The sequence below is a fragment of the Lissotriton vulgaris genome, chromosome 3_1, assembly GCF_964263255.1.
Source record: "Lissotriton vulgaris chromosome 3_1, aLisVul1.2, whole genome shotgun sequence".
Classification (NCBI taxonomy): domain Eukaryota; kingdom Metazoa; phylum Chordata; class Amphibia; order Caudata; family Salamandridae; genus Lissotriton; species Lissotriton vulgaris.
In genome coordinates, this window is record NC_141689.1 from 107,529 (window position 1) to 128,526 (window position 20,998).

The 20,998-nt window shown below is 51.6% G+C and overlaps 1 protein-coding gene across 1 annotated transcript in view; it reads left to right on the forward strand.

Moving 5' to 3' along the window:
* The first annotated feature begins 1,885 nt into the window (after nt 1-1,885).
* Nucleotides 1,886-20,998, forward strand: part of LOC147725786 (uncharacterized) — a 153,084-nt gene continuing 133,971 nt past the window's right edge. The window contains exon 1 of the mRNA XM_086959938.1: nt 1,886-1,965. The gene's annotated coding sequence lies outside the window, so the exon portion shown is untranslated. The remainder of the gene's footprint in view (nt 1,966-20,998) is intronic.

A 20,998-nucleotide genomic window follows, 5' to 3' on the forward strand; every position in this document is an offset into this window, starting at 1 on the left:
CTTGGTGGCCGGAAGCCCTTGGAAAAGCACCCATCCCGACAGACCACGCACGGAACCTAGGCGTTATCCTGGATTCTTCACTTTCAATGAACAGACAAGTCAGCGCCGTATCCTCATCCTGCTTCAACATTCTTCGCATGCTCAAAAAAACATTTCGCTGGATCCCCACCGAAACCAGAAAAACAGTCACCCATGCTCTGGTCACGAGCCGACTGGACTACGGAAACACCCTCTACGCAGGTACTACCGCTAAACTCCAGAAGAAACTCCAACGAATCCAAAAAGCCTCAGCCAGGATCATATTAGACATCCTGCGTAACGAACACATCTCTGGTCACCTGAAAGACCTCCACTGGCTACCCGTCAATAAGAGGATCACTTTCCGACTGCTAACCCACGCACACAAATCACTCTACGACATCGGACCAGAATGCCTCAACTCACGACTGTCCTTCTACACCCCCTCCCGCCAACTACGTTCTTCCAGCCAAGCCCTCGCCACTGTACCTCGCATCAACAAGACCACCATGGGAGGCAGATCCTTCTCATACCTGGCAGCTAAAACATGGAACTCACTCCCCACTTACCTTCGCCTTACCCAGAACCACCTAGCATTCAGAAAGCAACTTAAAACGTGGATATTTGACAAGTAATCCTCCTCTCCTCCCTAAGCGCCTTGAGACCCTCTGGGTATGTAGTGCGCTATATAAATTCTTTGACTTGACTTGATACTAGGGAGTCACTGAGTGATGGATCTGGGGAATGTCAATAAGGGGCGTGGGGGCTGAATCCTGCCATTTGCTTGCCACTGAAGGCAGGGTCTGTCTGTAACACACGATTACTGAGTGTCACTGAGTGTGTGGGTCTTGTCTATAGCTTGTCACAGGGTGTGATAGCTTACTGCAGCCCAGCACTGAGGTGTGAGGGCTGTCCATTGCCTGTTTCAGGTGTGAGCCATGTCTGTAGCCTATTATTTGGGTTGGAAGGCATGTCTACAGTCTGTTACATGACTGTAATGTTTGATCGAGGCTTGCCACAGTGGGGTGATGCCTGCACAGAGCCTGTTGCTTGGGTTCAATTCCTGTCAGTGACCAGGGAACAGAGTTTCGTTCATAGCAGGTCACTGCAGGTGAAGCTCAAAGGACACCTCTCAATTCACCCTCCTTTGAAGGGCGTCACTCTGCTGGGACTCCCTCTACCCTCCCAGAAACATATTTCCATTTCTATTGATGACACTGGAAGCCTCTTCAGCTCTCCCTGTCCACTCAGAGGGGCATGCCGAGTCTGTCACGGCCCGGGGGGTGAGTCCTGTCTACAGCTGTGCCTCAGGAAGTGACGTAGTGAGGGCGCTATGGACTCTAATGTTATCAAGGAAACTGCCCACTGCCCCCAGGTCAGATTTTAGAAAAAATCGTTGTGTTATTGTCCTTCTCACCCCCGGGCTCTGCGCATCCCCCGTGGCTCTGGCAAGTGATACAACTACCCAGTTGGGTCCAGGGCCCCTGACGCAGAGTCTGTGGCGGTTTGTTTATGGTTTCTACGTGATGCGTGTCATAGTGTTGATAGGCAGCAGAGAGCTGAGTGGGATATGAGACCCTGGTCAGTACTCTTCCATAAACAAACCGCCATGCTCCCCCATGGTCCCGCCCTGAAAGGCAGCATCACTCAGGGCAGCAGTTCCTGTTTTCAATATGTTTGATCTACTCAGAGCCGATCTTTCTTGCGAGTGCATTGGATCAAGCCAATGAGCGACAGCCTTAAGACAACAAATCAGAACCGCGCAATGCCAGCCAATTGCAGTATGCGCTGCGTAAGTGTGTTACCAATGGGATTCGTGGGAAACTCGGCCCTGCGATGAGAGCGGTGGGAGCCTCGAACGGTGGAGGGAGCCTCGAACGGTGAACCCCTCAAGGAGGAGGGAGCCTCGACCAGCAACAGGCGGACCCCGGACCCCGGGGCTGATAGGTAAGTCAAAGAGTTGATGTCCGCGCTGCGGCTCGGGGAGGGGAGAGAGCAGTGGCGGCTGGTGACATTTGAAAGCAGTGGGGCGTAAAATCATTCTCATACTGCACCGTAGCATGTGGATGTGCTGCTAGGAGTCGTAAGTCTTCAGCTCTGACAGAACCCGACCGCACTGCCAAGACAGCCATAACAAGAAGACTGCACACAGTTACATGATGACTGGAAATTCCTGAATATCACTCAGGGGCAAAGATGCAGGGGCGGCCTTAGGCATGTGCAAGCTGTGCACTTGCACAGGGCCACCAAACCCCAGGGGCCACCACGCCAATATATATCCATAGTATAATAATCCTCTGAGGATGGATACATTTTTGCGTGGTAGCTCTTGGCAAGGATTTGGCGGCCTCCGGCTCTGTTCCACTTCCAAACAACCTGACCCCTCTCTTCACTGGCCTCCGCGCTCCGCCCCGACCCCCTCTTCCAGGGCCCCCTACCTACGCTCCCTGCCCAGGGCCACCATGAGCCTAGAGCCGCCCCTGAAGGATGTCAGCCTATTTCATTATTAATATTCACTCTCCCAGTCCCACTCATTACCGCAGTGCTGACCTTTTCACCTGTACTCGTTGTTGTAGTTGCTCCTCACATCTCTCTGAAGTTAGTCACTCAGATCTCCGACTCTAAGATTAATAATGCATCGCCTGGCACCCTATGCAAAACGGTCTCCTCTCCATACATGATTTGAATGAATGCGATCCCGGATTAATGCATGATTTATTTATTTATGCAATTTTATATAGCGCGGACTTTACCCGAAGGTGTCAGAGCGCTTCACAAAAGGACCAATAGTGATACACGAGGAACAAAATACAAAAGCAAACAATAAGTTACATGGATCAAAAGTGACACTAGTGAGCAACCAAAATACATGAGGTAGCAATCGGTGCATTATAGGAGAAAAAAGTGATAAGGGTGCAGGTTACAAAAACGTACAAAATACAAGTAGAAGTATAATACTGCAATAAAAGGCAGACACTCCAGCACAAGAACAAACGTTACCTAGGCAATGGTGGCACTTATGCAAGTATCTAAAACAAACAAAATGTGCTAGGTAGCAAACAGTGTGTTACAAGACAAAAGTGACGTGTGCAAGTTCCAAAAGGGTACCATACACCGGTATTGGGATATTACTTAACATTTAAACTATCAGAACACACTGGGGAGGAGGTACCATAACCCTGGCCAATAGACTTTCCAATAATGGGAGGTCTTCCTTCAGACGAAGGCAAGGGTGTGAGTTAGACTTGGAGGTGTCTTTGGCGGAGGAGAACTTTAACCCCTTCACTGCGGCGGCTATTCCGCCGCAGTGCTAAGGGGGCGGGGCGGGCGCGCGGCGGGCGCATGCTGGTGACGGAACCGCTCCGTCACCAGCGTCGGTGGTGCTGTGCTTATGACAGAGCAGTTCCGTCACGGCCCGCCCCGCTCAATAGAACGCTCAGCGCAGGCGCGGAATTCGCGCCGCGCATGAGCAGCGAGCGGGCCATGACGGAACCGCTCCGTCATCAGCACAGCGCCACCGCAGCTGATGACGGAGCAGTTCCGTCATCAGCAGACAAGGGGTTAAGGTCCAGTTTGAAGGCCTGAGAGGAGGAGGTAGTCCGGAGCTGAGGCGGGAGTGAGTTCCAGATTCTCACTGCGTTGCCTGAAAAGGATTGGGCCATCGATCTTTCCTTCTTGAAAGTGGGGGGTTCAAGCAGAAGATTTTCCGCATTCCGAGATGGTCTAGAGCCTCCGGAGAGTTACAGTTTATTCGACAGGTAGCGAGGAGAGCTTGTAGGGATGATGAGATGATGCTTGTAGGGATTCAAGATAACAGCCAGGCCAGACTTACTTTGGACCTAGGGGGAATAAGTATACTGTATGCGGCTGCGGCCAGGCTTGGTGTGCATGCGAATCGGTGCAGGATAATTATGGAAAAACGCGCTGAGGGGCAAGTGGACAACAACTGAAATGTGGCGCTGCGGGGCCATTCATTAACTTCAAAGCCCACCCGCCTTCCTTGCGATGCGTTATGCCCAGGGCGTGGGCAGAGAGAAATGTGGCTTTCTTGCTGATAGCAGTGAATCCAATGAGGCAGCAGGAAGCCCCTTTTGTGTGCAGTGGTCTGTACGGGGGTGAGCAGGGACTGGCCCCTGAACGCAAACATCCCTCGACCTCCCCCAGCTCACCTAAAGCACAGATAGCTTAGTTGCCTCGTGCAGAGGATGTGTTTGAAATTGTTGATGTGTGCCAGCAGGGGTCAGAGGGTAAAGATAGGGCAAGGGAGGGGGTAGAGGGGTGTTAAGCCCCCGCCGCTGTACAACAATGAAAAACTAAAACCACTTTACACTAGGAAATCAGACAGAAAAGAACAGGCAGAGACAAGGCTGGAGCAAGGTGAGAAGGGCGCTGCTGTTGGTATAATCTTAATGTACGCAGCCCCATGACCGGCACCCCTCAGAAAATTGGCGCCCTGGGCCCAGCTCGCCCATGCTAAAAGGCTGGGCCCGAATCCAACCCACCGTTACCACCTACCCCATTGGTGTAGCCAGTGTTTAGAGAGGGAGGCATTCCGTCCCCCCAAGGGGTGTCTGGGTGCCAGCAGGCAGGCTGTGCCCTCACCCCCACCCCCCAAGAGGACGTCACTGGATAGGAGGAGGGTTGAGCCCAGAGACTAATACTACATACGTAAGTGGGTAAGACAAGTATTCTTGCCTCTTGTTTTGTTTGTGTCTAAAATCCAGGCAGACTGGGCACCGGAGGGTACAATGCCAACATAAGCGCAGTTCAAACAGTTAGGTGTGGCGTGCCACCTGCGTGCCCCTTTGCCGTGGTTGCAGCTTAACTCCAGACGGCATGCGGTCTCCAGCCTTACCCCGTCTCTTCACACATTCGTTTACCGAGACGTCCGGCCCATCTCTCTAAAGTAGGGATCGTTTCATTCATTCATTCCACCTGCCCATCACCAGCGATGAAGTAAATACCTCTTCTCCCCCTTCCAGGCCGGTGCACACTGCCGAGGCTCAAATGTATGCGTATTACATTTATTGACAGTCGCGAGCCGGCCCAGGCCCTGACACTTGTTTCTGTAGAGGCCGCCAGCCCGGGATTACGATTAGGGTGTGAAAACTCTGCAGCACAACAAAAGGGAAGGGCAGGCTCACTGTGACCTGTGTTTTGACCTGTGTTTTCTGTGATTTTTTTCAGAACTTTACTACTCATTATGAAATGATTTAATAAATCATGACATGCCAGATGCCACCAGGCACCCACACACGCACCGGTCCGCGCATGCACACCACACACGCACTGACTCACACACACACAGTCACTGACTGACTGTGATAAAAAACTTACGTTTTAGGAAGAGTGCAGACTGAGTAGAGAAGAATAGAATTGCTGCCAGTCACGAGATCTACGGCGCTCACTCTTCTCCTCGTGACTCTACTTGTTGTTGTGTAGTGTTGCTGGTGGCACACCAGGCGCGGTGACGTGCCCACATTGGCCAATCACCACTACATGCCTTGCCATGGCCACATGTGATTGGCCTACACAGTGCATCAGCACTGAGCACAGCCGCACCCACGCGCGGAAAGGAACCATCCTGTGTGCCCGGTAACTCAGCCAATCCTGGCGCATCATTAACAGTGCCACTGCGCCTAGATTGGCTAAGAGCAGGCCTAATACTGCCCATAATGAGACCCGGGGGAGCCGGGTCCCTGCCTGTCGGACTGCTAGGGGTGGGGGAGGAGGGGAGGTACTGCAGCGCGTGTGCGCATGCGTGGGCAAGTCATAAAAATGACTTGTCCAAAATGCGCACACTGCTGCCTGCTGCCCTGCCATCCTTCTGCTCAGCTGGCTGTGCTCTGTCACAGCGCACGCTGCCTGTCACTCAAAGGCTTCAAAGCAACAGGCCCGCCCCCACACCCTTCCGCAATGAGGTCAGGTCCGAATCCAATCATGATTCTGTGCTGGTGCAGGTGCGTGCTTCTTGTTACACAGCCCATTGATCATAAATCGATTGAATGGCAATGGCACGCATGACACTGCAGTGACGGTCGTCCTGGACAGTGGGGCAACGCCCCAACGCCCCCAATGGACGCACCGCCACTGGGGGAGAGGGTCCCTCCAGGGAGCCCCCCTGGACTCAGTGTCCTCTTGACCTGTGTGAGTGACTGATGTCGACACTTCTGTGACCCTCAGACTGGTGTGGTCTGCAGCCTCGAGGCCCCATGACAGCCCACCCACAGCCCAGGGCATCAACACCCACAGCATTAACACCCACAGCCCAGGGCATCAACACCCACAGCCCAGGGCATCAACACCCACAGCCCAGGGCATCAACACCCACAGCCCAAGGCATCAACACTCACAGCCCAGGGCATCAACACCCACAGCCCCGTGCATCGACACGGACAGCCCCGTGCATCGACATGGACAGCCCCGTGCATCGACACGGACAGCCCCGTGCATCGACACGGACAGCCCCGTGCATCGACACGGACAGCCCCGTGCATCGACACGGACAGCCCCGTGCATCGACACGGACAGCCCCGTGCATCGACACGGATAGCCCAGTGCATCAACTCCCACAGCCCAGTGCATCGACACCCACAGCCCAGGGCATCGACACCCACAGCCCAGGGCATCGCCACCCACAGCCCAGCGCATCGCCACCCACAGCCCAGGGCATCAACTCCCACAGCCCAGGGCATCAACACCGACAGCCCAGGGCCAGAGGAGAGGGGGGCGCATGAGGATTCAGGGAAGGGGGGCACAGGAGGAGCCAGGAGAGAGGGGGCACATGGGGAGGGGGGAGCAGGGGTAGCTCTGGGTGAGGGACTCCCACTGGAAGGCATAAGAGTGGAAAAGCCAAAGCAGCTGTTGGTTAAGGGAGAGGATGTGCCATAACACAAGAGCTGCCGACTGTGGAGCTCAGGAACAAGGTTCACGTCTGCGTCTGCTCCGCACTCCACGATCCTGGACAACTGACAAATGACAATTCCCCCCCCCCCACCACCTACAGAAAATGAATGTGTCTTTCTGCAATGTATCTGGCGCTCACGTAAAGCGCTCCAATGCTTTCGGTGCGCTATATTTAAAATAAAAAATCTGCAGGCAACGCTCCTTTGCTTGCACACACTCAGGCCCCCTCCGCGCACTGAAGGGCCCAGGCCCCCCTCTGCACACTGAAGGGCCCAAGCCCCCCCTCTGCGCACCGAAGGGCCCGGGACTTAAAGTACCGGTACCCCTCTGCGCACCGAAGGGCCCCAGCCTGAAAGTACCTGCCCCCCTCTGCGCACTGAAGTGCCCAGGCCTTAACCCTTTTACTGTAGCGTACAATCCGCAGAAGTGCGGAAGTTTCCGTGCACGGGCGGGGCCGCGTCAGCCAACGGACGTGCACAGCACAACGAAGGTAGTGCTCATGGCGGCCGTTGGCCGACGCATGCACGCAATGGGTTAAAGTAACGGCCCCACTCTGCGCACTGAAAGGCCCCGGCCTTAGAGTACCAGCACCCAGTGGCGGCTGGTGACATTTAAAAGTGGCAGGGCGTAAAAGTTGCGTATGAGTCTTAACACTGAATCTTACTGCACAGCACACATACAGAACAATGCTTATTTTATTATGTATAATGCTGCACATGCACATACATACTAGCTCACGTACCCTCCATTACCCTGTCTTTTAACAAGGCGCTGCCACTTAAATATCAAACCAGACATTGACACTGAGAAAGGAGAAAGTGTTTTGTTTTGCAGCTAAAAAAGGGGAACTCTGCAGGAAGCACACAACTGAACACAGCTACAAAGTCCTAGTGCAGCAAACAGCCCTAACCTATTACTAACCTCCGTACTTTTACAACGCAAGGCACAGCCACGCCGCGCAAGTAGGCTGGCCGCACTGGGTAGAAATAGGCTGACAGACACTCATAAAGGCTGCTGAGAACCCCCTTACCTTCAACCCGCCCATTTATATATTGCCATATAAGTGTTGGTGGAGATTCTGCCACAGAGCACAGGGTGCCAGCTACCCAGAAAGGGGTGTTGAGGGCTAAGGAAACTCTCCTCATCTGGTCCCTGGTCACCTCTGCCTGCTGTTTAATCCTCTTGCACTGATTGGTGCCGGATGCTGCAAGAGAGGTGCAGCTCTCAGACACCCTCGTTCTTCCCTCTCTGGCCCGTCTTCGCCTCTGCCCTCCTCGTGGTTGTAGCACTCTCCTGGGTGCACCTCCCCGCCGGCCCCACACTCCCTGTTCGCCTGTTACCTGATTCTGAGGGCCTTATTACAAACAATTATACATTTCTAAACGGGTTCTGCGCCTCCTGCAGACTTCACAGACCGAGCGCTCAAAGTTAAGAAAACATCCATATATCTGTTTTAAGTGAGAGCGGAACGGTGCAAAGCTGATGAATATTAAGAGAACGGGACATGTAGCAGCTGTGTTTCGTACTAATCCTGTAGATGGCACCGATTTATTCACCGCTCAAGTTGCACAGCGCGAGGGGCCATGGTTTCACAAGATGAAGTACCCTACCCTGAAAGATCCTGCCCCATCCTAAACACACGGCATTTCTTAGGCTTAGCCCTCATCGCGCGAGCTAAGCAAAACAAACACATGTCTGGCAAATGGCAAATAAACATAAAAAACTTACCTTGCCTTCCCGCGCTTCTACTCGTGTGGGCTCTCGTCGTCACTGAAGGCTGCAGGCAGCCTCCCTCCCCTCCATGGCAGCCGGCGCTGATTGGTTCGGCCGGCTGCCCTAACCTCATCATTTTTCTTAGTCTGCATCCTGCAGAACGGAGAGTGGGAGGTGGCTTGGGGGGAGCGGCTTGCCCACTGTTGCTAATACGGTCTGTTTGGACAGCCTCTCAGGCTGTCCAAACAGTCAGTATTAACAACATTGGTCAAGCCACTCCCCCCTGCCCTGAGGCTCGAGTAACAACAGGAAGTTCTGTTCTGCTGACTGCTTTCTCGACGTGCGAGAAGGGCAGGCAGAAACAAATGGTAGTTATAAATAAATAACTACCATTTGTTTCTGCCTTCTTCTCACACGGCGAGAAAGCAGGGGGGGCGGCGCCCAAACGCCCCCATGGTAGAACCGCCACTGCCAGCACCCCTCTGCACTGAAGGGCCCCCGCCTGAAAGTCCTGGTCCTCCCCAGGACACTGAAGGGCCCCGGCCTTAAAGTACCGGCACCCCTCTGCACTGAAGGGCCCCGGCCTAAAAGTACCGGCCCCCCTCTGCACACTGAAGGGCCCCTGCCTGAAAGTACCAGCCCCCCTCTGCACACTGAAGCGCCTGGGCCTTAAAGTACCGGTACCCCTCTTCGCACCGAAGGTCCCCAGCCTGAAAGTACCGCCCCCCCCTCTGGGCACTGAAGAGCCCAGGCCTTAACCCTTTTACCGTGGCGTAGAATCTGCCAAAGTGCGGACGTTTCCGTGCACGGGCAGGGCCTGGTTGGCCAACGGACGTGCACAGCACAACAAAGGTAGTGCTCATGACGGCCGTTGGCCAACGCACGCACGCAATGGGTTAAAGTACCGGCCCCCCTCTGCGCACTGAAGGGCCCCAGCCTTAAAGTATCGGCACCCCTCTGTACTGAAGGACCCCGGCCTTAAAGTACCGGCATCCCTCTGCGCTCGAAGGGCCCCGGGCCTTAAATTACCGGCCCCCCTCTGTACTGAAGAGCCCCGGCCTTATAGTACTGGCACCCCTCTGCACGGAAGGGCCCAAGCCTTAAAGTACCGGCACCTCTCTGCACTGAAGGGCCCCGGCCCCCCCCTCTGCACACTGAAGGGCCCGACCTGAAAGTACCGGCCCCCTCTCTGCAGTATAGGGCCCTGGCCTGAAAGTACTGACCCCAATCTGCGCACTGAAGGGCCCGGGCCTGAAAGTACCAGCACTCCTCTGCACTGAAGTGCCCCGGCCTGAAAGTACCGGCACCCCTATGTACTGAAGGACCCCAGCCTTAAAGTACCGTCACCTCTCTGCACACTGAAGGGCTCCGGCCTTAAAGTACCAGCACCCCTCTGCATTGCAGGGACCTGGCCTGAAAGTACCAGCACCCCTCTGCACCGAAGGGCCCCGGCCCCCCCTGTGCACACTGAAGGGCCCCGGCCTTAAAGTAACGGCCCCCCTCTACGCACTGATGGGCCCGGCCTTAAAGTACCAGCACCCTCTGCACTGAAGGGCCCCGGCCTTAAAGTGCTGGCTCCCTCTGCACCGAAGGGCCCGGGCCTTAAAATGCTGGCACCCCTCTGCGCACTGAAAGGCCCCGGCCTGAAAGTACCGGCACCCCTCTGCGCACTGAAGGGCCCCGGCCTGAAAGTACCAGCACCCCTCTGCACTGAAGTGCCCCGGCCTGAAAGTACCGGCTCCCCTCTGAGCGTTGAAGGGCCCCGGCCTTAAAGTACCGTCACCTCTCTGCACACTGAAGGGCTCCGGCCTTAAAGTACCAGCACCCCTCTGCATTGCAGGGCCCTGGCCTGAAAGTACCGGCACCCCTCTGCACCGAAGGGCCCCGGTCCCCCCTCTGCACACTGAAGGGCCCTGGCCATAAAGTGCCGACACCCTCTGCACTGAAGGGCCCCGGCCTTAAAGTACCGGCATCCCTCTGCGCTCGAAGGGCCCCGGGCCTTAAATTACCGGCCCCCCTCTGTACTGAAGAGCCCCGGCCTTTAGTACCGGCACCCCTCTGCACGGAAGGGCCCAAGCCTTAAAGTACCGGCACCTCTCTGCACTGAAGGGCCCCGGCCCCCCCATCTGCACACTGAAGGGCCCGACCTGAAAGTACCGGCCCCCTCTCTGCAGTATAGGGCCCCGGCCTGAAAGTACTGACCCCAATCTGCGCACTGAAGGGCCAGGGGCCTGAAAGTACCAGCACCCCTCTTCACTGAAGTGCCCCGGCCTGAAAGTACCGGCACCCCTCTGTACTGAAGGACCCCAGCCTTAAAGTACCGTCACCTCTCTGCACACTGAAGGGCCCCGGCCTTAAAGTGCTGGCTCACTCTGCACCGAAGGGCCCTGGCCATAAAGTGCCGACACCCTCTGCACTGAAGGGCCCCGGCCTTAAAGTACCAGCACTCTCTGCACTAAAGGGCCCCGGCCTTAAAGTGCTGGCTCCCTCTGCACCGAAGGGCCCGGGCCTTAAAATGCTGGCACCCCTCTGCGCACTGAAGGGCCCGGCCTGAAACTACCGGCACTCTCTGCACCATAGGGCCCGGGTCTGAAAGTACCGGCACCCCTCTGTACTGAAGGACCCCAGCCTTAAAGTACAGGCTCCCCTCTGCACTGAAGGGCCCCAGCCTTAAAGTACCGGCACCCCTCTGTGCTCAAAGGGCCCTGGCCCTAAAGTACCAGCACCCCTCTGCACTGAAGGTCCCGGCCTTAAAGTACTGGTACCCCTCTGTGCTCGAAGGGCCCCGGCCCTAAAGTACCAGCACCCCTCTGCACTGAAGGGCCCCGGCCTTAAAGTACCGGTACCCCTCTGCGCTCGAAGGGCCCCGGCCCTAAAGTTCCAGCACCTCTCTGCGCACTGAATGTCCCGGCCTTAAAGTACCGTCACCCCTTTGTACTGAAGGGCCCCAGCCCTAAAATACCATCAGCCCTCTGTACTGAAGGGCCCCAGCCTTAAACTACCAGCCCCCCTCTGCACACTGAAGGGCCCCGGCCTGAAAATACCGGCACCCCTCTGCACACTGGAGGAAAATGAAGAAACCCACTCCGGTGCCCCCATGGACCCCTGCCCCACCACATCTACGGCAAAGCCGCATATCATCGCCCCGAGATTCAGCGTGTCATCAACCGCTCCTTCGAGACCATCTCCTTCCCCGACGACTTGAAACATGCTGAGATCAACCCTCCTGAAAAAAAAACCTTCTGTGGACCCACTGCTGTGATCAACAAGAACCTCACCCGCAAACTCCAGAACGCTGCCGCTAGACTAGTCCTTAACTTGAACACAACCTGAACCGCCTTGTGTTCCACGCTCCCCAGCACTCTCTCCGCTCGGCCCAGCTCTCCCTCACAACGGTAACTCTGATCAAGAAAAGCAGAACAGGGGGCGTGGCTAGCCAACACCCAAGATGGCCACATTTGCTAGAGCCCCGACTGCCACTTGAATAATCTTTCCCCTATATCCATTACAACTATCCGGTGAGCCAGCTAAAAGCGCCGACTGGTAGCCCCTTGCGCTCAGAATTCACCCGGACGTGGCTCTTCCAAGGAACTCAGTGAACCTCCGGAATCTGCGGAACCCACCTCCCGCCTATTCTCCACCAGCACGTTGAGACCCATTCCGGGTGAGTAGCTGGTGCTTTATAAACCCCTGATTGATTGATTGTCCTTGCTGCAGGCGGACTCCTGATCGTGGTGGCTGCTGAGTAGGGCCTTGGTGCGGCCTGTGGTGCGGGCAGTCCTGCTCCTGTGACTCCCCATACCTTAGACCTTCTTGGCTCCGTTATTTGAGTAAGCATCTCAGCGACCATTTTGTCCGCTTTCCTTTACTGACTGCTCGTGCTGCACCCTTGGGACTGAGATCTGGGGGGGTTCTTGATTTATTTTATTTTTATTTATTTATGGGATTTTTAATGCGCAGCTAATACCCTGGGGTGTCTAGGCGCTGTGAGATACTCTGGGATACACAGGATTCAGGGCACAAACTTATTGATTAAATAGCCAGGTCTGGTGGGTCAGGGGTTCCTGCGACACCTGGACTGTCTGGATTGGGCACCTGAAGTAGTTTCACCATGACAAAAGGCAAAGCACCATGAATCATTTTACTGGGTCTGCTGCGGCTTATATCCCCGGGGGAGGGGGGGGGTGTTGGGGGAGGTATCGGGGGAGGCCCTAATGCCGGTCCCGATAACGGAGCACTGCTGGCAGCCATCACCCAATCGAGGGAAATGTTGGACGCAAAAATTGGTGCAGTGGCTCAGATGTCAATGTACTGTGTGAAGATCTGCGGAAGGGATCACAGAAACTGAGACTAGGGTATCTAATGTCGAAGATGTCACAACTTTTACACAGCCACACGACCGTGACTAAGTAGCTGGCTGCACGGGCAGAGGATGCAGAGGGCCGTGCCCATCATGGCATCCTACGGGTTGTGGGTTTCCTGAAGGCTACGAGGGTGAGTCAGTGGACAAATTCCTCGTTCAACTGATTAGGGCAACTGTATCCCCGGAGTCTCTCTCCTCCTCCTTGGTTGTAGAACATACCCATAGGGCTCTGGTGAGGCGGCCCTCCTTGGTGCAGGGCTGCACCGAGTTATTACTAAAATCCTTAATTTCCTGAATAGAGATGCTATCCTGGGGGGGCAGCAGAGACTGGCCATAAAACTACCACGCTGAGGAACAGAGGGGCAGTGTTATTTAGCCTCCTTGCTCACCCACCGCCTCCCTACAGTCAGATACAGTGAACAACCTCTGCTGGGCTTCTCAGGGGGGTCTGTCTGCGCCACGCAGTGGAATACACCATGGGCCAAACAGAGGGCAAGCAATCTAAGCTGCATTTTCCCACCCTGAAGAACGATCCAGTGAGACTGAGGGTACAGCTTCACAAAGAGAAGAGGGAATCCCTGTCTCTGCTCCCACACAGGACTAGGATATAAAGGCATTGCTATTAAATATGCGCCACAGCCTCACATCCATTGAATACAAAATGGATGCCATGAATATGCGCTCAGACTTCATTACACAAAAATGAGAAAAACATCATCTATATCTGTTACTGTCTAATGGTTGTTTCAGCACACCTATTTTACACTTTAGTAACAACTGTTTAATAAATGCTTATTGAAGACGTCCCTACTGTTTATTCTGTTTATCTCTCTGAGACTAAGTGAGCACGAGTTTCCACGATCCTGAGGGATCAGGGTTGTCATGTTTGATAGTTTTCAAGAACTATTCTCTCCTTGGTTTGAGGAGTTTCTAGTGGCACTGTGAGCTAGCTGGTATACAGGCCAACATATCCGGTGGGGGTTTCTGGAATCAGTCTGCACAACAAGCCCGCAGTGTGGAGTTCTGGACTTTTTGGTTCCGTCCAGAGGTGTCAGGGAACAACAGCCGAAGACCCCGGAGTTCCACCTGCCTTGGTGCACAAATAAACAGAAACACGGGCTTCTCGATGGTGGCGTCAAAGACCAAAGGTTTATTACTGCAGGGACACAGAAGTCACAGAAACTACACACGGGCAGATTCTAGGAGCCTGTTCGATTTGTACAAAGAGGGTTGCTCCTTATATACTAAAAATTGGGCTTCAGGCAAATTCTTTAGATATTAGTACATTCCCAAACCTTTGTGTCCTAAACAATAAATATTTGGCGTTACACAGGAACCGTCGATAATATCTGATGCCAAACATTACGAAGAGGGGTTCCCACTAGTTCATCACAATCCCTTGTCAATATTGCATTCAAGAGCCGGACCGCCTCATCGTAAATTTCGTTACCTCCCCCTAATAAAGATTCAGAAAGAAAGGAACGGAGCCAGGTGTGGAAGATAGGAAAGTGGGATAAGGGATGTTTGTGGGTTGTAAATGGGCAAGGCTACCGGCTTCGGCCGCCTAATCATGATCGGGACAATGGACACGAGAACCAGTTCAGTAGGGCTGGCCTCGGGCGGAGGAGGCAGCCTTTGTCGAGTCATGCAGCTACAGCGTGTTCTGTTCCAAGGTGTACGTGTCACTAAAGAGGTGAATCGCCGGCTAAGCCTACGTGTCCTTAATTGAAATGAAGTGATCAGAGGTTATTGCGTATGTGAGGGCAAGAAACACAAAATGGCTGCCATGATCTAAGATGGATGCCATGGGTAGATCAGAAATGTGTTTGTAACAGGAGTACTCTTGCTCGTAGCGTAGCGAAAACACCAGGATATGCTAAATGGATCATTTGCGGTTCGCTGATACCAATATTATGTATTTCCGACAATATTGAAAACACGGGTTCAAATCGTCACGGAACCTCAGACCCTCCTTTTGCCCTTACATAGGCAATTACTCAGTCTATGTCAGAGTCTAATTCTATGCTCATCAGGTCAGTGACATGCTGTTGTATCATCATCCTTTCTCGCGCCTTTTCTCCAAACGCAGGTGGTTTCCTAAAACAGGTTGCAGCACAAAGACTACACAGAGCAGGACCACACTGGATAATCAGGCAGCATGAGAATAGGAATACTAAGATGACACCAATGACCATCAGAACCTTCCATCCCCACGCTGATATCAGAGTCCAAAACCACTCCATGAAGGACCAGTTTCCCTTGTCTACATGAATAGAATCGGAAATCTTGTGTAGCTTCGAGATCGCCTCATAGACTGTTGGAGCATTATTAGGAATAAAGACACAGCAGCTCGATTGGATCATTCTGCATACCCCACCTCGATCTGCAAGTATTACGTCTAGAACCATACGGTTCTGCAACGTCATGAGTCTATCCGCCTGAAGCTCAGCTGTCAAATTGCTAAGGGCACCAGCAGTTTCGGTGATAGTAGATTCAACTACCCGTGTTAGCTGACGTATGTTTCTACTATTGGCCATAGGCCCCCAGAACGGAAGGAAGCCTTTGAAGAAGTCTCCAGCTTCCTGACCAGCGGTATCTTCCTTGCTGAAGACACCTCTTGCTACTCTGGTCTTGTGATAATCGGATGAAGCAGTGTATGTTGGAGGCAACAATCAAGCAATATAACATGAACCTGAAAAGTCAGCAGGCAACCATGTATAAGCTCTGTCTCGACAAATGAAGTAGGTACCCCTAGCAGTAAGAAAAGCAGGGGAAGAGTTAGACGGAAACACGTAAGTCTCTACGCACTCACTCCTCCCTAGCTGAGCTCTCGGATTTCTCCCATTACCTTGCAAACAGACCTGACCTCGGTGAGGTACGACCCAGATTGGAGTTGAGCTTTTGCGCTTGCTTTCTCCCAAACTAAGGCGATACTCTGAAGAGTTCCAACTTAAATATACTCGCAATTCGTCTCTAGGGTAAGATGGAGTATTATTGACGTCCTTGATCATGTCAATAATTCCCTGGACTAAAGCTTTGTTGGCAGAGTTATATTTAGTGGACCGTGGTGGACGTGGAGGATAGGTTTCAAGGGCATAAGCAAAGATGGTTTGAAGGGCCTGAAATGATCCATTGTAGCTAAAAGGCAAAACCAAATAGGGAATACCTTTATCCATGGTGTGGGGTATCAAGCCACACACCCAGCAGTCTGTAGTGTTAACTACCAGTTGGTGTTGGTGCAAGAGCTGTACAAAAGTGTTATTAATGAATTCTGAGCGTCGAGCTTGCTCATGTTCAGGAAATGAGTGAAAAGAGTGTATAGAAGAAACAGTAGAAGTAGCAGGATCAAGGGGAGGTACTGTGGTTACTGGCATAAAAATCAAACCCATACCAAAGACGATTCCACCCACCAACGTTATCAAAACAATCAAAAATGTAATGGCACATTGTATCAAAAAGCATTTGCTGTGAAGAATTCTGTAAAGTCTGTTTCTGCGAACATAAATCACATTTTCTCGTTGCAGCGCAGGAAGCTCCATCTTCTACAATCCGCTCGCGACCACTGATGATGTGTACGTAGATGAAAATGCCTCTATCAGCCCTGGGAGTTCCCAGAACCAACAGAAAGATCGACCTTGTGTCAGACCCCCGCAGATTCAACTAGGCACACAGCCACGACCCTACGGCTACCCAGACGGCAAGGCAATTTTTAAAAACAATAAAACAATAGCAAACTTCCTGGCTGAAGGCAAAAAGTTCAAAATTTCAAAATATCACAATAGGCAGTTGCCTGCTTTATTTGTCCATATTACGAGGTCGTAGGTTATATCTTTGCTTTGCAGGAACTGTTTGATCGGCAAATAACGTTTCACTAGTAGCTGTTGCAGTGTTCAGGTTCGCAGATGACAGAGTTTTTTCTGGTGCAGAGGACAAATGTTCAGAGTTCAAAGGAGTCTTTTCAGGAGGAGAGTCAGAGTTCGGAGTGTCGGTAATCAATTCGGCATCGCTGAAAGGGATGAACTTTGGCGTTTGTTCAAATTCGGAGGCACCAATTCCCTTCTTCACCCAGTCGTCGTAAGGAAGTGGTAGAGGCACACGTTTAACATGGGACGCATGTACCCAGTGCTTGCGACCAGCTACACGAACAGCGGTTCTTGTCGCAAGCAGTACTTGGAAGGGGCCGACGAATCTTGGCTGAAGGTTCTTCGTCCTCGCGAAGTTTCTGATCACAACGTGATCACCGGGTTTCAGCTGATGCCCTGGACTCTCCGGAGGCTTTGGCAATGCATCGAAAACCTGTTGGTGAATAAGACTCAATTTAGCAGTCAAGTCGTAAAGGTAATCGATTAACATAGGATATTCCAGAGAACAAAACTCCTTCGGCCTAGGCACTCCCCACACATTTGCCGGACGGCCAAAAACAATTTCATAGGGACTAAGCCCTACTCTAGAATGTACAGTTGCTCTTGTTGATAACAAAGCCAAGGGTAGTGCGTCTGGCCAGGATAAACCCGTGGATGCCTGTATTTTAGCTAGTTTTAGTTTGAGGGTGCCATTGTAACCCTCAACCAAACCAGCAGACTGGGGATGGTTTGCACTGTGGAACTTCTGTTTGATGCCCAAACCGGCACACACACTCTGCATAACTTTCCCTATAAACTCACTTCCGTTATCTGACCATACAATCCGTGGCATTCCGAACCTAGGGAAATATTCTTTGAGAAGAATTTTGGCAGTTGATAGGGCAGTATTGTCCTTTAGTGGATATGCTTCGATCCATCTGGAAAAAGCACAGACTACCACCAGGACGTATTTCAAATTATTACATCGATCCATGTGAATGAAGTCTAACTGAATCACTTCAAAGGGGCAGGAAGGAGGAGCGAAGTGACCAGCAGGAGTTGGAGTTCCCTTGCCAGGATTATGCATCAGGCATACCATACAATTTTTCACCACTCTCTCTGCACATTTACTGATCCCATCATTCTTCCAGACTGGAGCCAACATCTTACAGATTCCTTTAGAACTTATATGCGCTACTCCATGCGCCATCGTCACCACTGCAAGCACATACGCATCAGGCAACATCCAACACCGTTGTTCCGACAAGTCAATCCAACACCCACTCGAATCCAACTTGCCCGTACTTTCTCTCCATACACGTTTTTCCTCTTCAGTTGCCTCTTTCTGAATCTCTTTCACACTTTCCACTGTATCCTCACACATCCCAGACTCATTAATCCATCTTGCAGACGTAGCATTCTACTCATCATATCTCTAGCTGTCTGTTTAGCAGTTTCATCAGCAAAAGCATTCCCACGACCAACATCATCCGTGATTGCTTTATGAGCACTGCATTTCACAATTGCAACTTCAGTCGGCAAGGTTAGAGATTCCAACAAGTCGTTAACTAGCTGACCATGTTGAATCTTAGTCCCATGGGACGTAATGAAACCTCTTTCTTTCCACAAACGGCCAAAACTATGGGCCACGCCAAATGCGTACTGACTATCTGTGAACACATTCACTCTCTTTCCCTTAGCTAAAACACACGCTCTTGTTAGAGCTATTAATTCTGCAGCTTGGGCAGAATTCTGACTCACTCTTGCAGTCTCCACAATCGTCTTCAAAGTTGTCACTGCGTAGGCAGCAGTCACATCACCATTCTCCAATTTAAAACATGACCCATCCACATACAGCGTGCCATCTGGATCTGACAATGGAGTGTCTTTTAAATCAATTCGTCCTTTTGTCTCTTCCTCCGTTCTAAAACAACAATCATGGGGCTAGGAATCACTCGACTCTTGATTAGCCGGCAACAGCGTTGCTGGATTCAATACATTACATCTTTTGATCTGAATATGACTTGCTAGTAATGTCAGCTCGTAACCAGATAATCTCGCACTGGTAAGGTGTTGTGTCTTGGTTCGATTCATGAGTGTATCCACAGCATGAGGAACCATAACCACTAGCATGTTGTTCATCACCAAACCAGCAGATTGTCGAATGGAAGCCGCAGCTGCCGCTGTAGCTCTCAAACAACTAGGTAACGCTCTAGCTACCGGATCTAATGTTGATGAAAAATACGCACAAGGGCGTTGTTTATCCCCAAATGTCTGTGTCAGAACACTCAACGCGCAACCTTCTCTCTCGTGAACATAGAGCGTGAATGGCTTGCTGTAATCAGGTGTACCCAATACAGGAGCTGAACATAATGCTTTTCGTAACTCAGAAAAACTCTCCTGACATTCATCAGACCATGGCACCGGACTCGGAACATTTTTCCCAGTCAAAGCTACCAACGGTTTTGCTAAAAGAGAAAAATTTGGGATCCACTGCCTACAGTAAGAGGTAATACCTAAAAAGGCACGTACTTCTCTCTGCGTGCGGGGAACACTCATTTGCGTAATTGCTTTTATTCTCTCTGGGGTCAACTTCCTTCCCTCCTTTGACAAGAGATGACCTAGGTAGGTCACTTCTTGGCAGCAGTATTGCATTTTCGAAGGTGATACCTTGTGATTCAAATTGGACAAATGATGCAATAACGAAATCGTAGCTGCTTTGCAAGTTTCCTTGTCATCGGCAGCCACTAAAAGATCGTCTACATACTGCACTAGAGCAGAGCCTGGAGGAAGGACAAAGGAATCTAACTGACTTTTTAATGCCTGACTGTAAATGGATGGGCTCTCACAATAGCCTTGTGGAGCGCGTTTAAACCTGAAACTTCGACCTCCTAGACAGAAGCCGAAAATATCTCTGCTTTCCTCGGCTATCGGAATGCTGAAAAAGGCATTCTTCAAGTCGATGACTGAAAACCATGTGGCTGTAGCAGGAATCAATGTTAACAAGGCAGTGATGTCTGGAACTACAGGAAACTGCGGGACCACAATCTTATTAACTTCTCTGAGGTCAATGACAAACCTATACACTGGAGGCTTTGTAGGATCAGTTCGTTTCAAAATCGGTAATACAGGACTGTTACAGACGTTTCCTCTAGTTTCTTCAACCACACCTTTTTTAATCAAATCTTGTACAATCAATAAAAGTGCACGTTCACCTTCACTAGATATTTTGTATTGAGGAATTCTTGGAAATTTTACATTTGCTTTCAAAGTGACTACATATGGTGGTATTTCCAAAAGGCCTACATCATTAGGACCAGTCGCCCAAAGAGTATCGGGGAGCGAACGCAGCTCTGGTGGGAGTGCATCCATTGACAAGTACATCGGAGAGGTGATTCTTTTGCCCAATGTAAGCTGTACTCCTTCCGGAGAACAGTACAATGTCGCATATAGGCGTTTCAACAAGTCTAAACCAAGCAGATTTTCATTACAACCCGTCGTCAAAATCAGGGGTGCTTTCAATTGACACGGTCCAACAGAAATAGACAAAGGACCAGATATGGGGTTGTAAACAGGGGCGCCTGAAAAACCTACAGAAACATTTGTTGAGCCGGACAAAGGTGCGCCAGGGAGTTTTGCATGAATGATAGAACTTTTTGCGGCACCAGTATCCAACAGAAACTGTTCGACTACACCTGATGTTGCTACTGCGACATAAGGCCCACTCTGATCCACTGGAACTGATACTACTCCCTCTCTCTGTCCATGGCTGTCCTAGTACCCATTTTGCTGAAATCCCTCATCCACTTCACAATAGTCTTCAACAAGATACTGTTGAGATCTATTTTGTTGAGCAGACTGTCCATTTCGTTGATCAAAGTGATTGGAAGGGCGGTCATTCTTCTGTGGAGGCATAGCACCTCGCCCTCGACCTCTAGAATTTTGCACAAAACCACCACAACCTCTCTGAGCTGCTGCTGCGTTATTTTGCGCTAAGACTGGACACTCATTTTTGTAGTGACCTTCTTTCTTACAGTACGCACACTGATTCCACTGATATTGAGGCCTAGGTGAATTATAATCTGTCCTTTGATATGACCCTTGTTGCGGATTAGTCTGACTCGTACGAGGCGGATACGCTTGTTGCAAGAGAACT